Source organism: Papio anubis, chromosome 4 (genome assembly GCF_008728515.1).
Source record: "Papio anubis isolate 15944 chromosome 4, Panubis1.0, whole genome shotgun sequence".
Lineage (NCBI taxonomy): Eukaryota > Metazoa > Chordata > Mammalia > Primates > Cercopithecidae > Papio > Papio anubis.
The window spans coordinates 181,044,747-181,058,165 of record NC_044979.1 but is presented as its reverse complement, the minus strand read 5'-3'; the positions used below and the strand labels follow the sequence as shown (position 1 = coordinate 181,058,165).

General features: G+C 41.1%; 1 protein-coding gene across 11 annotated transcripts in view; it reads right to left on the bottom strand.

Annotated features, from left to right (window-relative positions):
• The window catches only part of PCBP3 (poly(rC) binding protein 3), a 280,894-nt gene that overhangs the window by 168,251 nt on the left and 99,224 nt on the right, over nucleotides 1-13,419 (bottom strand). For 3 of the 11 annotated variants that reach the window (XM_021935142.2, XM_021935141.2, XM_021935144.2), the window contains one exon: nucleotides 829-864. The exons of 6 other annotated variants lie outside the window; for them this stretch is intronic. The gene's annotated coding sequence lies outside the window, so the exon portion shown is untranslated. Of the gene's footprint in view, nucleotides 1-828; nucleotides 865-8,132; nucleotides 8,992-13,419 lie in introns of those variants that run through there. 2 more of the 11 variants (XM_017956358.3, XM_017956355.3) reach the window with 2 other exon arrangements.

Sequence of the window (13,419 nt, the reverse complement as noted above, 5' to 3'; positions counted from 1 at the left end):
GGACTGGAATACAGAGTCCGGACAGATGCCAGCACAGATGGCTGCCTGGTGAAAGAGCAAAGATGACCAACGAAGAAAATAACAGATTTCTGAACAAACAGTGCTCAAAGAAATGTACATCCCTGGGGGAAAATGAACCTCAACTCTAATCTTGCACTATATATTTTTAAACTGGCTCAAAATGATGGGGGGGTGGAGAACAGATCAGAGACCTAATTAAAAGACCTAAAACTATATAATTTCTAGGAGAAAACAGGAGATAATCTTTATGACCTTGGGAATGTGCAGAATTCTTAGGACACAGGGAATACAAACCATAAAAGACAAAAATTGACAAATTGTACTTTACTAAGATTAAACACTTCTGTTTCTTTAAAGACATCAAGAAAGTAAAAATTCAGGGCACACTTTAGGATCAAACATTTGGAAAATACATATCTGATAAATGGCTGGTATTCATAGTATATAATAAACCCTCACAAATCAACAATAAGAAAACAAACAGTACACAATGTTTTAATTTTAACGGGCAAAATGTATGAACAGACACTTCACCACAGAAGACATACAGATGGCAAACAAGCATGGGAGGAAGGTTCCGTATCACACGTCACCAGGAAAATGCAAATTAAAACTATAATGTGATACCACTACATGCCCACTAGAAAGGAGAAAATTTTAAAAGCTGACAACACCGAATGCTGACCATTTATTTCACAAGCAACAGGAACTCTCATGCACTGCTTGTGGGAATGTACACTGACTGGTGCAGCAACTTGGGACAATGCATTCGTTGGGAGTTTCTTACAAAATTAAACACAGACTTACCATATGATCTAGAAAAGCCCACTCCTATGTATTTACCTATGAAAAATGAAAACATACATCCACATAAAGACCGGTACAAGAAAGTTTATAGCAGATTTATTCATAATCTCTAAAACTGTAAATCTCCAACTTTCTATCAATAGGTGAATGGATGTATAAATTGTGGCATATTTATCAAAAATTACTCAGCAACAGTATGAATGCATCTCAAAAGTATCATGGGCAAGGGATAAAGCAGAATCAGAACGTCACATACCGTATGATTCCACATTCTGAGAAAGGCAGAGCTGCAGTTAAACAGATCAGCGATTGTCAGGGGCTTCAGGGGAAGGGTCAGGAGGGAACTTTGAGCTGGTGAAAATATTCTATATATAATATGATTGTGTTGACAGCTAATATCTGCATATATTTGTCGAAACTCATAAAACTATATCCTTAAAAGGGTGAATTTTATACTATGTAAATTATATCTCAATATACTTGATGTTAAACAAGATACCAAGAACAATCCCAAGCAAGATAAATACAAGAAATCTACACTTAAATGCACCATAGTAAAATTGTAAAACAACAAAGACATACAGATCTTAAAAGTAACCAGAATTTTAAAAGAAATTCCTTGAACTGAGTATTATTTAAATTGAAAGATGGCTTCTCAACAGCAATGGAAGACAAAGACGGTAGAATACAATCTCTTCCATACTCTAAGAAAATAATCTTCCACCCAGAACTTCAACCCAGAGGAGCAGGAGTTAGTATTAGTTTCTCTATTACTAGATTTTCAAACTCTCTACTAAACTCTAATGTGGGATACACAGGCAATTACCATTTAAGTCTTTATGTGGCTGTGAGAAGATACAAGGTGTCATGCTAAATTTAAAACTCATGAATATTTTCTAGCTATTTTCTAGCTATGTCAACAAGGAATATTTTTTAAATGCTGCTGAAAATCTGAGATAATTTCTGGTGGGTCACAAATAGAAACACCAGCAGATTTGGGTAGGTTAGCAGGCCTAATTTAAACAACCACGGCAAAAGAAACGAGCCACTGACATTAATCACCAAAATAAAAAAAACTGTACTGGCAAAGATACAACAAATAAGTCAATACCTTAGATTTCCAGGACACAATTTAAAAGTTTTCTTGGTTTTTCAGCATCAATTTTTTACTGGGTACTTGAACTATTCTTATCATAACCATTTTCATTATGATAATATTATATATATGTTGAACAAAGACTCATCACTACTCCTAAACTTGTAGTCCAAGCTTTTTCTATGCCACATGCCAATATTTTTCTATGAAAATTTAATTTTGGAAAGAAGTCTTGGGTAAAACAATTTCAGAATGACTTAATAAGTAAAATATATTTTACTTATTAAAAATTAAAAATAAAATACAGGTTTTGAAAAAAAGAAGGTAGAAGGTTTCAGTTAAAAATAGTTTTTTAACCACATTCTCACCACGATGCATTTTAGAAGAAGCATTATCTGTGGTACAAGTGGCAACAAACAGTAATGAATGTTGTGAGATATGAGTAAATCTAAACAGGCACCAATGTATAAAATGTTAGAGAAGGCTGCACGATATTAAAAATACAACAGTTGAGAATGAAAATGCCATTCAAGTCAGGAGAGAATCATCAGAGGTGAACACTGTGAGATTCCTGCATTCTCTGGAATGTGGACAGAGTACTGACTAATTCTGGACCTTGATAAATTAAGCCTACATATAAGACAAACACAAACAATAAGAGAAATTGAAATTATACAGTGAAGGAGAAAACTGATGAGTAAAACAGTCATCTGTAAATCAAAAGAAGGGAAGAAAGAAAAAATAAGACAGTTGAGCTAAATAGAAAGTCCAAAATAAAGTGGTAGAATGCAGTCCAAATTACAAGTAATTAAAATAAATGAAAGTAAAGTAAATGTTCTAGCCTTTAGAAGGCAAAGATTGTCAGGAAGGATAAAACAAAAATCCATTACATCCCATTTTAAAAGATTCACTAAAACATAACTCAGATACAGAGATACTGAGAAAAGGGGAAAGAAAAATATATACTAGGCAAATACATCAGACAAAGTTTGCTTTAAAACAAGAAGCACTAGCAGAGATAGACTACCTTACATAAAGATTAAAAAGTTCAATTTATCAGCAAGATACTACAACAATTCTAAACTTACATAGACCTAAGAGCAAAAATGAACAGAAATATAAGAAAATAGGCAAATCAATTAATCCAATCATACCAGCATATGTGAACACAACTGTCATAGTGGCTGATGTATCAGTTGGAGAAACATTTTTCTTTTCTTTTTTTTATTTTTTGGAGACGGGGTCTTGCTCTGTCACCCAGGCTGTCATGCAGTGGTACGATCATAGCTCACTACAGCCTCGACCCTCCTGGGCTCAAGGATCTTCTTGAGCTCTTGAGCAGCTAGGACTACAGGTGCACACCACCATGCTCAGCTAAATTTTTTTTTTTTTTTTTTTAATTTTTGGAGAGACAGGGTTGCTATGTTGCCTAGGTTTGTCTCGAACTCCTGGCCTCAAGCAACCCTCTCACCTTCAGCCTCCCAAAATGCTGAGATTACAGGAGGGTGCCACAGAGAAAAATATCTATGAGGACAGAGAAGACAAGATTATTAAGCTTCACTTAATGGCCATATACAGAAAGCGTATATTCAAAATTGTAGAATAGATTCCACTCTCAGATACACAGGCCATTTATGATACGTGACCATATGGGAGCTGCCCTTTGACTACAAACACAAAGATCACCTGGTCCACAACGCAGTGAACTTAGAAACTAAAACACTTAAAATTATTTATATATAAACGTATATTTTTACATGGATTTTAAAGCTCTGTGTATTTGGAATTGAGAAATACTTCTAAGTAACTCATAAGCCAAAAAAGGAGTCACAGAAGAAACAAAATAATATTTATAAGTTAACGATAATAAAAGTACTATATATCTGAATCTATGCACTGCAACATACTTTGAGGGAAATGTACAACTTTAAATGCTTATCTACATTTTTAAAAAGCTGAATATCAATGAGCAAACATCCAATATAAATTTGAAAAAGAACAGAAACATGAACTGGAAAAAAACAAAAGGAAGAAATAAAAACATAAATTAATGAAGCAGAAAAACATCCCATAGAAAAAAATCAACAATTGAAAAATTCATGAAAATAAACTAATAAAAAATTAAACTACACAAGTACTAGAATAAAACATGAGTGATTTCCTCTTTAATCTGGGTGTAGAAAAGGCTTTTTAATTGTGAATTAAAAATCTAGATAAAAGACAGATAAATTTGACTATAAAAATTAAAAAATCCTTGGCACAGCAAAATGACATGAAAAAATTTGACAGAAATACTAAATGGAAGAAAATATTTGCAATATATTCCACAGTAAAATAAATAATATCCCTAAGATACCAATAAATAAATAAACGTTTAAATTGAGGGGACAAAAAAGACCAAAAACTGTGTAGAAAAATGTATAAAATACATGAAAAGAGATATAAAAATGTCCTTAAACATATGAAAAGATGTTCTACTTCACTCACAAGAAGAGAAATGCAAATTAAAACTACACTGAGCTACACTGTTCAGGCATCACTTTGGCAAAAATTCATGAGCTGAAGAACAGACCCCATGGTGTGGCTGTGGGTGGTGAGGGCGGTGGCCACCCCTTGACAGGGATTTGCAACTGTCTAACTGAAGTAGGAGCACTGAGCATTGCCACCGAACCCAACTATCACACCGCTAAGGCCTTTCCAGGAGATACAGTCACACAAATACAAATGCACAAGGCTATTCACCACTGCACTGTGTGTAACTGCAAAATATCATAAACTACGTCATCATCCCACCATCACGAAACCCAAACGAGGATGCAGCACTGGGCAGCAGAGGAAGCAAAAGGAAGAATGAGGATGATCACTCCGCCCTGGTACGGGGCGACTCCAGGGATGCTGTTTAATAGAAAACACAAAGTACAAAAAGGGAGATGTAGATGGTGGCATGGCACTGTGAATGTAATTAATGCCACTGAATTATACACTTAAAAACAGCTAAAATAGCAAATGTAATGTTATATTCATTTACAATAAAAATAGTAAAAAGAGAACATATGTAGCAAGATACATTATGTACATTTTAGGTGAGAAAGAAGAGAAACAGAAAACATACATATGGAGGGCTAATTGTAAAAATGTGTTTGCCTAGAGGTATGCCAGCAAACGTTTAACAAACAGCTCCTGGGGTGGGAGGGAAGACCCAGCCTGTAGTGTTTGCCAGTTTCCTTCCATGTGCAAATCCTCCCACTGTGGGCGATTGCCAACCTACTGCCATAATGTCACTAAACACAGAACTGGGAAGAGATGTGCAGCTCCAGGAGCTGGTGAGAGACCACCTTGGAACATCACTGTCATGTACAAGGCGTGGGGATAACAGGAAGAGAAAGGACATTGTGGGACTCGTCTGTTTTATACACGCAGATATATGCATGTATATGTGCATATACACACACACACACACGTACATGCATGTATATTTACACAGAGGTGTGTATGTGTACATGCACGTACTCCCCAGCTCTGAACCCTAACAGTGTTAGAAGCAAAGACACCTGACAGCAATAAGCCTATCTCGTACCCAGATATTGTTCCTTGGTAACATTTTCACACTACAAAAACTAGAGCCCTTCAAACATCTATCTGGTGGACTCCAGGGCTGGGTAGGTTAGGTACAAGATGGACCTGAAACATTATATGGAAAAGTTAGGAAACTGTTTCTTTAAATGAGGCAGATGGTAGCAGGAAGAGAAAGGAAGCTGGGAACTAAAGAGGGAAGGAACCGGGAACTGGTCTGGTGGGCTCCCACTGATCAAATCTAGGAGAATTTGAGCACAAAATCCTCAAGGACAGTGATGAATGAGACACTAGGACAGCGGTGAATTAAGACACAGGAGTCCAGGACAAGAAGTTGGTAAGCGATGAACAGATAAGCAAATGGGGGAGAAGGGAGGGGCCTGCTCCCAGCAGATAGCTAAGTCTGCACGGGAGCTGCACAAGCGCCACTTACAGCCATCACAGTAAAGACAGGTCTAGGCAGAAACCAACCACGGCTAAGTCCAGGGGAAATGTCACGAGATGTAGGATTTCCGCATGGTCTTCCAGGGGCTTCCTGCAGATGGTTTATTAGTCATGAGTGGTAACCAAAGTCAGGAGAAGCCAAACAGCTCTGCAGTGAGTCAGCAACCTCACACCCCAAGGTGGGGCAGAGGGTTGCTCTGCACCTGGCGAGGTGAGGCCCTGAGGGAGCACAATCCCATGGAGGCAGGCACCAGCCAAGCGTGCACCACTGAATCCTATCACAGGAGTCCCCGGACACGCCCTAAAGGAGGAAACGTCTACTTATTAAAAGAGACTATTCTTCAAAACGTCAATGTCATGAAAGTGGCAGAAAGGCTGTGGAAAATGTTCCTGATTGACAGAGACGACAGACACACAAGTAGGTGCCAACACCTGATCCCAGACCACATCCTGTGCTGCAGGGAAAACAATATAAAAGACATTACTGAGGGAACTGGAAATACTGGGGTGTAGCATTAAGATGGGTTTTGTAAAATGGTGCTGTGGTAATGAGAGGACACCCCTATGCCCAGGAAACAGCACCTCTCCACCCTCCAAATAACTCTCTTGACTCCTCAGGGACCAATGTCTAGCAGCACCCACGTGCTCTCTGTCTCTTAATTTTCAAAGTTTCTCTACTAACTCATTTTCAGGCTTTAAACATAACCAAGTAGCTAATACTAAAGATGCAACCCAAACACCTCCCTTCTAGGCCCCAAGTTTTCCGAGTCAAACATTTCACACAGCCATCTCCACCCCTCCCTCTCCCTCACTCCTCAAGCTGGCGCAATCTGGCTTCCTCTGCACCTTCTCAAAGTGACTCAGGACCTCTCGACCATCCCTGTGCCAAGTCCAATGCCATCTTTCAGCTCTCATCTGCTGTGCTTTCCTCCCTTCTCAAGCTGGAACAAAGAAAAAGTGCTTCCTGGTGATGCAGCGTGACTGAGGGGTGCTCACACAGGCACTCTCATTAAATGCTGGTGAACAAGTAAAATATCCGTGACTCTGGGTGGTAATTTGACCATGAGTACTTGAGATCTGAACTTCTTACAATCTAATAGTAATAAAGTGAAGGAGAGAAGGTTCTGAAAAGGGGGAACCATGGGCTGGACTCTGCTCCAATGCTGACTCATCTTTAGTTTCTGTTTCTTTACTGATAAAAAGGGTTAATTCTCCAAGGTTTTGGAGAATTACAGGAATTAAGTGAGGAATCTTTGCAGCAAATATAGTAATGATTAAGGAAACCATCTTCTCACAGGTCATATGTTTGTTCCTAGAAAGACATTGGTGGTTCTTGCCCTCTTTGTAAAAGCTGAAGCAACCTTCCCCCAAGGGTCAGGGCAGGAACAGGTCAGGAAACCCAGTCTCACAGATGGAAAAGCAGCACAGAGAGGGAAGGAACCCGGCAGAGGTCACGTGGTGATCTGGGAGCGGGGACGGAAGCAGAACACAGTCTCTGGATTCTCAGGCTAGTCCTGCTCCACCAGCCCAGCTGGGTCCCTAACCGGACACTTCTCTTCCCAGGACTTATGCTCAGACTCTGCCAGCTTAACACAAGGGAACGATGACAGCAGCTCACTGCTGTGCTCCTAACAACAGCTGCCCCCAACTGCAACCAGCCCTGCTGGATGTGGCCAGAGGCACAAGCTCAGCAAAGAAGGTACACGTGGATGCAGCCGTGTTCAGAGGAGTCCCATCTTGGGTTTGCTGCGAAGGCAGAGGCTGGGAAACAGGTGGGTAAAGTCAAACCCACTTACTCACTACCAAGGGAACAAAGCTGTAGGGCTGTAGCTCAGCCTGTACCTCAGAAAAGCAAAATGGCCAGAGCACTTGGAGTAAAGCTCACACCCACACCGAAAGCCTCAACCTAGCTCTATCACTGACTGCCCTTCGTCGCCAAAGATAGGGTGGCCTCTGTGACACAATTCGTACAGGGCCTACGGCACAAAGGCATGAACGCTACACAGAATGAAGCAAGCTGTCAAGTGTCACCACAGATCCAGAGGAAGACGACGGAGGCCTGGGAGGAGCAGGAGACCGGGATGGACGCGGCTCACCATGCACGCTGACGAGCAAGTGTAGACAGGCTGTATCTCCAATGAACGGATGGTGCCTTTGTAAAATAAAAGCACACAGAAATGCTGACTCCCACCTGTCTAAATGTGCACACAGAGGAAATTCTTCTCCATCTGACATGCCATCCCCGGCCACCACGGACCAGCAACAACGGCTCTCCAGATCCATCACTGTCTCTGCACGCAGGGTCGCCAGACAGCCTGGCAGCACGGCACGGAGGAGGGATGAGTCATCACGAAAAATGATCATCCCTCCATGCCAGGCTGCAATCTGATCTCAACCTCCGGGAGGGCAGCACTCTCCAAATCCCTGTGAGAGGGAAAAAAGCAAAGCGGAGAAGGTCCAGAAGGAACGCTACCTAGCCAAGGAGAAAACTCAGAGGAGGAAGGAAAGAAGGGCACCAGTGCCATGAGACCTCCGATGGGCCCATGGCAGTCTGTCCTCCCTCGAGAGGTGGCTACACCATTTCCAAATAAAGAACCTGAGATTCGCTGAGGCTGCAGAGCTTCTGCTGGCTGGCGAGGAGCGGAGTAAGGGCAAGACCTCAGCCTCTGTGACTGAGAGCATGTGAAAACGCCCTGCCCCAGCCGGCCAAGACCTCCAGGTCTTCCCTGGCCCTCCTAGTTCTGGGGCCCACATTTCCACAGTGAAATAGTGCCGCCCATCCCCGCAGGCCCTGGGTCTTGGCTGGGAGGGCTGGAACAGCCCTGCTGCGTCACCGCAGCAGCGCCCATGAATGCCAGGGTTTGTGCTGGCTAGAATCCAGGAGATTCAGCAGGCCCATAACTCACCCCCCAGCCTGTGCTCCTCTTAGAATAAGGATGCCCGGTGGGCTTTGCAATTGATAAGGCTTGGCTGTTTCTGTACCCAAATCTCATCTTGAACTGTAGGTCCCATAATCCCCACATGTTGTGGGCGGGACCCGGTGGGAGGTGATTGAATCATGGGGGTGGGTTTTTCTCATGCTGTTCTCATGGCAGTGAGTGAGTCTCACCAGAAATGATGGTTTTATAAAAAGGCAGTTCCCTTGCACACGCTCTCTTGCCTGCCACCATGTAAGATGCACCTTTGATCCTCCTTTCCCTTTGGCCATGATTGTGAGGCCTCCCGAGCCATGCGGAACTGAGTCCACTAACCCTCTTTTTCTTTATAAATTACCTAGTCTAGGGTATATCTTCATAGCAGTATGAAAATGGACGAAAATGGACTGATCCAGTGATGCTGACACAATACCGTGTGGGCGCTATGTCTGCCATCACACAACGCCAACACTCTTGCAAGTGTGCCTCACTCTGAAGCGTGGGTGACCCCAGGTCCTCACTCACTCCTCTCCTGGCCACTATTCAGTGCCTCCTATGTCCTCATCCTTGCCTATGGAGGCAGAAGCTCTTCCCCTGTCCTCTCCTCCCCTTGTCTGTGAAGACAGAGCTTTGGCTGAGCCCAAGGCTGCCCAACAGGAGAATGCGTTGCCCACCTCCTCTGCAGAGAGGGTCGCCTGGCACATGTTAGACACACCTGGTCTCAGATACCATGATACAAGTCAGCATAACTTGGGCCTCCAATTCTTAAAATGAAGTTGCCCCCTGTTGTATCCACAAGCTAGAACACACGAGGTGCACCTGGGTTCCTTCCAACTCTGCAGTCATGACAACATAGCAAGAGACAGAAATCACACACCAACAATGGCAGGCCACCCAGAGCCCAGGCCAGGGAGGGCCTCACAGAGCCCAGCCCTCCCATCCTGGAACGGTGATGTCAACAAGAGCATCTGACCTTATGAAATAAAGCTGGTGGGTCTGGGAAGCTCTGTGTTTCCGCGGCTTACCCTTTCCCCTGGGTTCAACTCTTCCTCTTGGCACATGGCTCTCTGTATGCCCCACACCGTCCCCTCAGCTGTGAGCTGGGATTCCAAAAGCCTCCATGGCACGTCTCCTACGGGTCTCACACAGAAGTCTGTCTGCTCCTCGCAAACGCCAGACTGTTTTTCTTCCAATGCGATCACTCCATCTCCCAGGACCACAGGCAGCATACAACCCCATGGGGTCCCTCTGGGCACCTTCTCCACTGCTCACACTGCACCCTGTTGCTCTGTGACAGCCTGTGACATGCCCACAGTGGGCGCCACTCTTCCATCCCCAAGCCCCACAGCCATCTCCTACAAAACACCCACAATCACAAAGGGCCCAGTTCCTCTCTGACCAACACAGGGCAAACATGATACTTAAAAAGTAGAAACCTAACAACAAAAGAATAGTCCTCCTAGACAGGACTACCAAGAAATTAATCTTTTAAATTAAAGAATAAAAACATGAGCGACAACAGGTCAGTACATATAAAGCCAGTAGAACAGAGTTAAAAGTGTCTTAGAAGAAGATTGAGAGTCAAATGCATTAGCTGGAAAATAAATGAAAATGTTTAAAGAAGCACTCAGGAAACTATTAAAATAATAGCATTAACTTGAAGAAAAAGAGAATTATTATAATGTACGCTAAAATGAGAAATTAATAGTAAAATTATAAATGATCAATATAACTGAAAGCTATTTTGGAGAAAAAATTAGACAAATGTGACTAAAATGCTGAAATAAGTATTTGAAATAAAGGGAACACAGTAACAGATAAAATGACTGAAAAACTAGGCCCGGCATGGTGGCCTACACCTGTAATCCTAGCACTTTGGGAGGCCATGGCAGGAAGATCGCTTGAGGCCAAGAAGTTTGAGACCAGCTTGAGTATCTAAGCAAGACCCCAGTCCCTAAAATAAATTTTTAAATTAGCTAGATGTGTTGGCACATGCCTGTAGTCCCAGCTACTTGGGAGACTGAGGTGGAAGGATCGCTTGAGCCCAGTAGTTCAAGGCTGCGGTGAGCTGAGATCAACATCCAACAGAGTGTGGCTCTGTTTCTAAAAAAAAAATAATAAAAATAAAAATTAAATTTAAAATTTTAAAAGACTGAAAATGACAAGAACACAACATATATATTACATACATACATGTGTGTATATATAACATATATACATTTTTACCTATATACCTAAAAACTTGCTTAAAATTGACTATTTCCTAAGAAAAAACCATTGGTGTATAAGAAAATGTGTATAAAATCAATAACCATGGAAGAAATTATATAGACACTAAAAAATCAGTCTCCAAAATAGACTCCAGGCTTAGCGGCTTTGATAGATGAATTCTATCAAAGGTAGAATTCTATCAAAGGCTGATAACATTTGCATTTCTAAACAGAGGACAGGAAAATTTGTTATTTAAATAAAGGATAGAAAAACATGGGAAGATTCTCAAATCATGTTATGAAAGCAAGCTATATATTACCAAAATCATATAAAAATTAGAAAAAAAAGAACCTTATAGAGCAATATCACCCTAGCCATAACCCTCACGATAACCCTAACACTAACCCTAATCCTAACCTTTACAATAACTTGAACACTAACAGTAACCCCAACCCTTATGCTAGCCTTAACTCTAGCCCTAACCCTATTATTAACCCTTATTCTAGTCCCAGTAAGATACTGGGAGCATATTATAATTGGAAGAGCTATGGCTTAACAGTATTTATTCCAAGAATCAACACCTGGAATGTCAGGAACAGAATTCACTCCATTAAGAGACAAAAGCAGGAATCACATGACCGCCTAAATAGTAGCAATGAACACATTTAGTGAAATGCAGCTTTCATTTTCGATTTTAAAAAACACATGACTTAATAAATAGGAATAAAAGAAAACTTCTGTAGCTTAATGAAGAATATTTACCAGATAGCTACGGCAAGCAAACTTCATGGTGAATGCATTTGGGTCAAGGTAAAAATAAGTCAAATTTCACCCGAAAACCCTCTTGCAAATAAAACCATTTTAACACATGACCACATTCAAATATATAAAAACTGATAGTTTTCCTATATAATGTTAAATATTTGATAAATGCAATGGGAAAAGTCCCAATTACAATAACCAAATAACACAAATTAGTTGGAAAAGAATTTGAAAGATAAAACCTATAGCAAGAAAGCTATGAAATGTAACTGAAGGCTAATAACAGAATAAATGGAAAGAGGAATTCCTTTTCTATATAGGAAACTATTTAAATATTGTTAAAATATCAGCTGTTTATAATTTAAATTACAGATCTGATCCATTTGAAAAGAAACCTCAATATGATTAACTTTTTAAACTTGAAAATCATTCTAAAGTTCATTAGAAAGTAGGTGGCCAAGAACCACCAAAATGTTTTTTGAAATATTGGTTACCTTTATCAGATATGGAAATATACCATGAAACTAAAATAATTAAAACAGTGTACCAGCACTACAACAAAGAGGTCAATTAGAGAATTCAGAAACAGACACTAAAATACACAATATTTTCATATGTGGTACACATACATAACAGAAGTTGCAGCATGAATCATTAGAAAAATGAAGTATTTTTTAATAAATGGTGTTTCCAATATAAGAGAACTAACTTAGATCTAAGAACATATACCTAACTAAATCCCAAGAAAAGGATTTTCTAAATGTAAACACAATAGAAGATGACATCACAAGGGAAAATACTGAGAGAGCCACCCAAAATGCTACAGATGAGACAAAAAGGTGCACGACTCAACTGGGGAAAATTCCTCCCACCAACATAAAAGCAGAGTATCTTCAATAACTCAAGAGTGCTTATGAGCACGGGGAAAACGACATTATTGTTAAAGAGCTAAAGCCATGTGTCTTCAGTTCGCTTCTGCATTTTGAGATGGAGACGTATGCAGCACCTGGTGTGTCAGGATACAACAGCACAGGTGCTCTGGTACAGCTTGTTCCAGTACAAACTTGCACTTTTGAGATCAGCCTGGCAATTACACATTATGCCTCTTTTAAATGTCCATGTCCTCTGACCCAGGAATTCTGTAGGTGTGAACACTGCCTACAAAAGAGAGGAAGCTGCTGTGGATTTATGCACAAGGATGTTTGCCTTGTATTATGGATATTAGTGGAAATCAGAAAAACAATAAACAAAAAGGGAATAATCCAATAAATGATACCTAGATCCATACATGGGAAACCATGCAACCTTCTAAAAATAATGTTTTCAAACTAGGTAAGGTCGAACACTTTGCAGAATACTATTCAGTTAAAAAGCAGGGCACGGAAGTGTGTCCTGCATGCCTGACACAGACAGTCTGGACTGAAATTTCCCCACAGCCCCTGGAGCACTGGGCAAGAGGCGCTCACCAGGCCTAACGCTGCAGAGCTCAAGCAAGCTGAGTAGAAAGCTCTGCCTCAGATTCACCAAGCCAGAGGCTGGGCCGGTGCAGTGGAGAGGACCAGAGGGCAAGGGCAGTGGAAGTCTGACCTG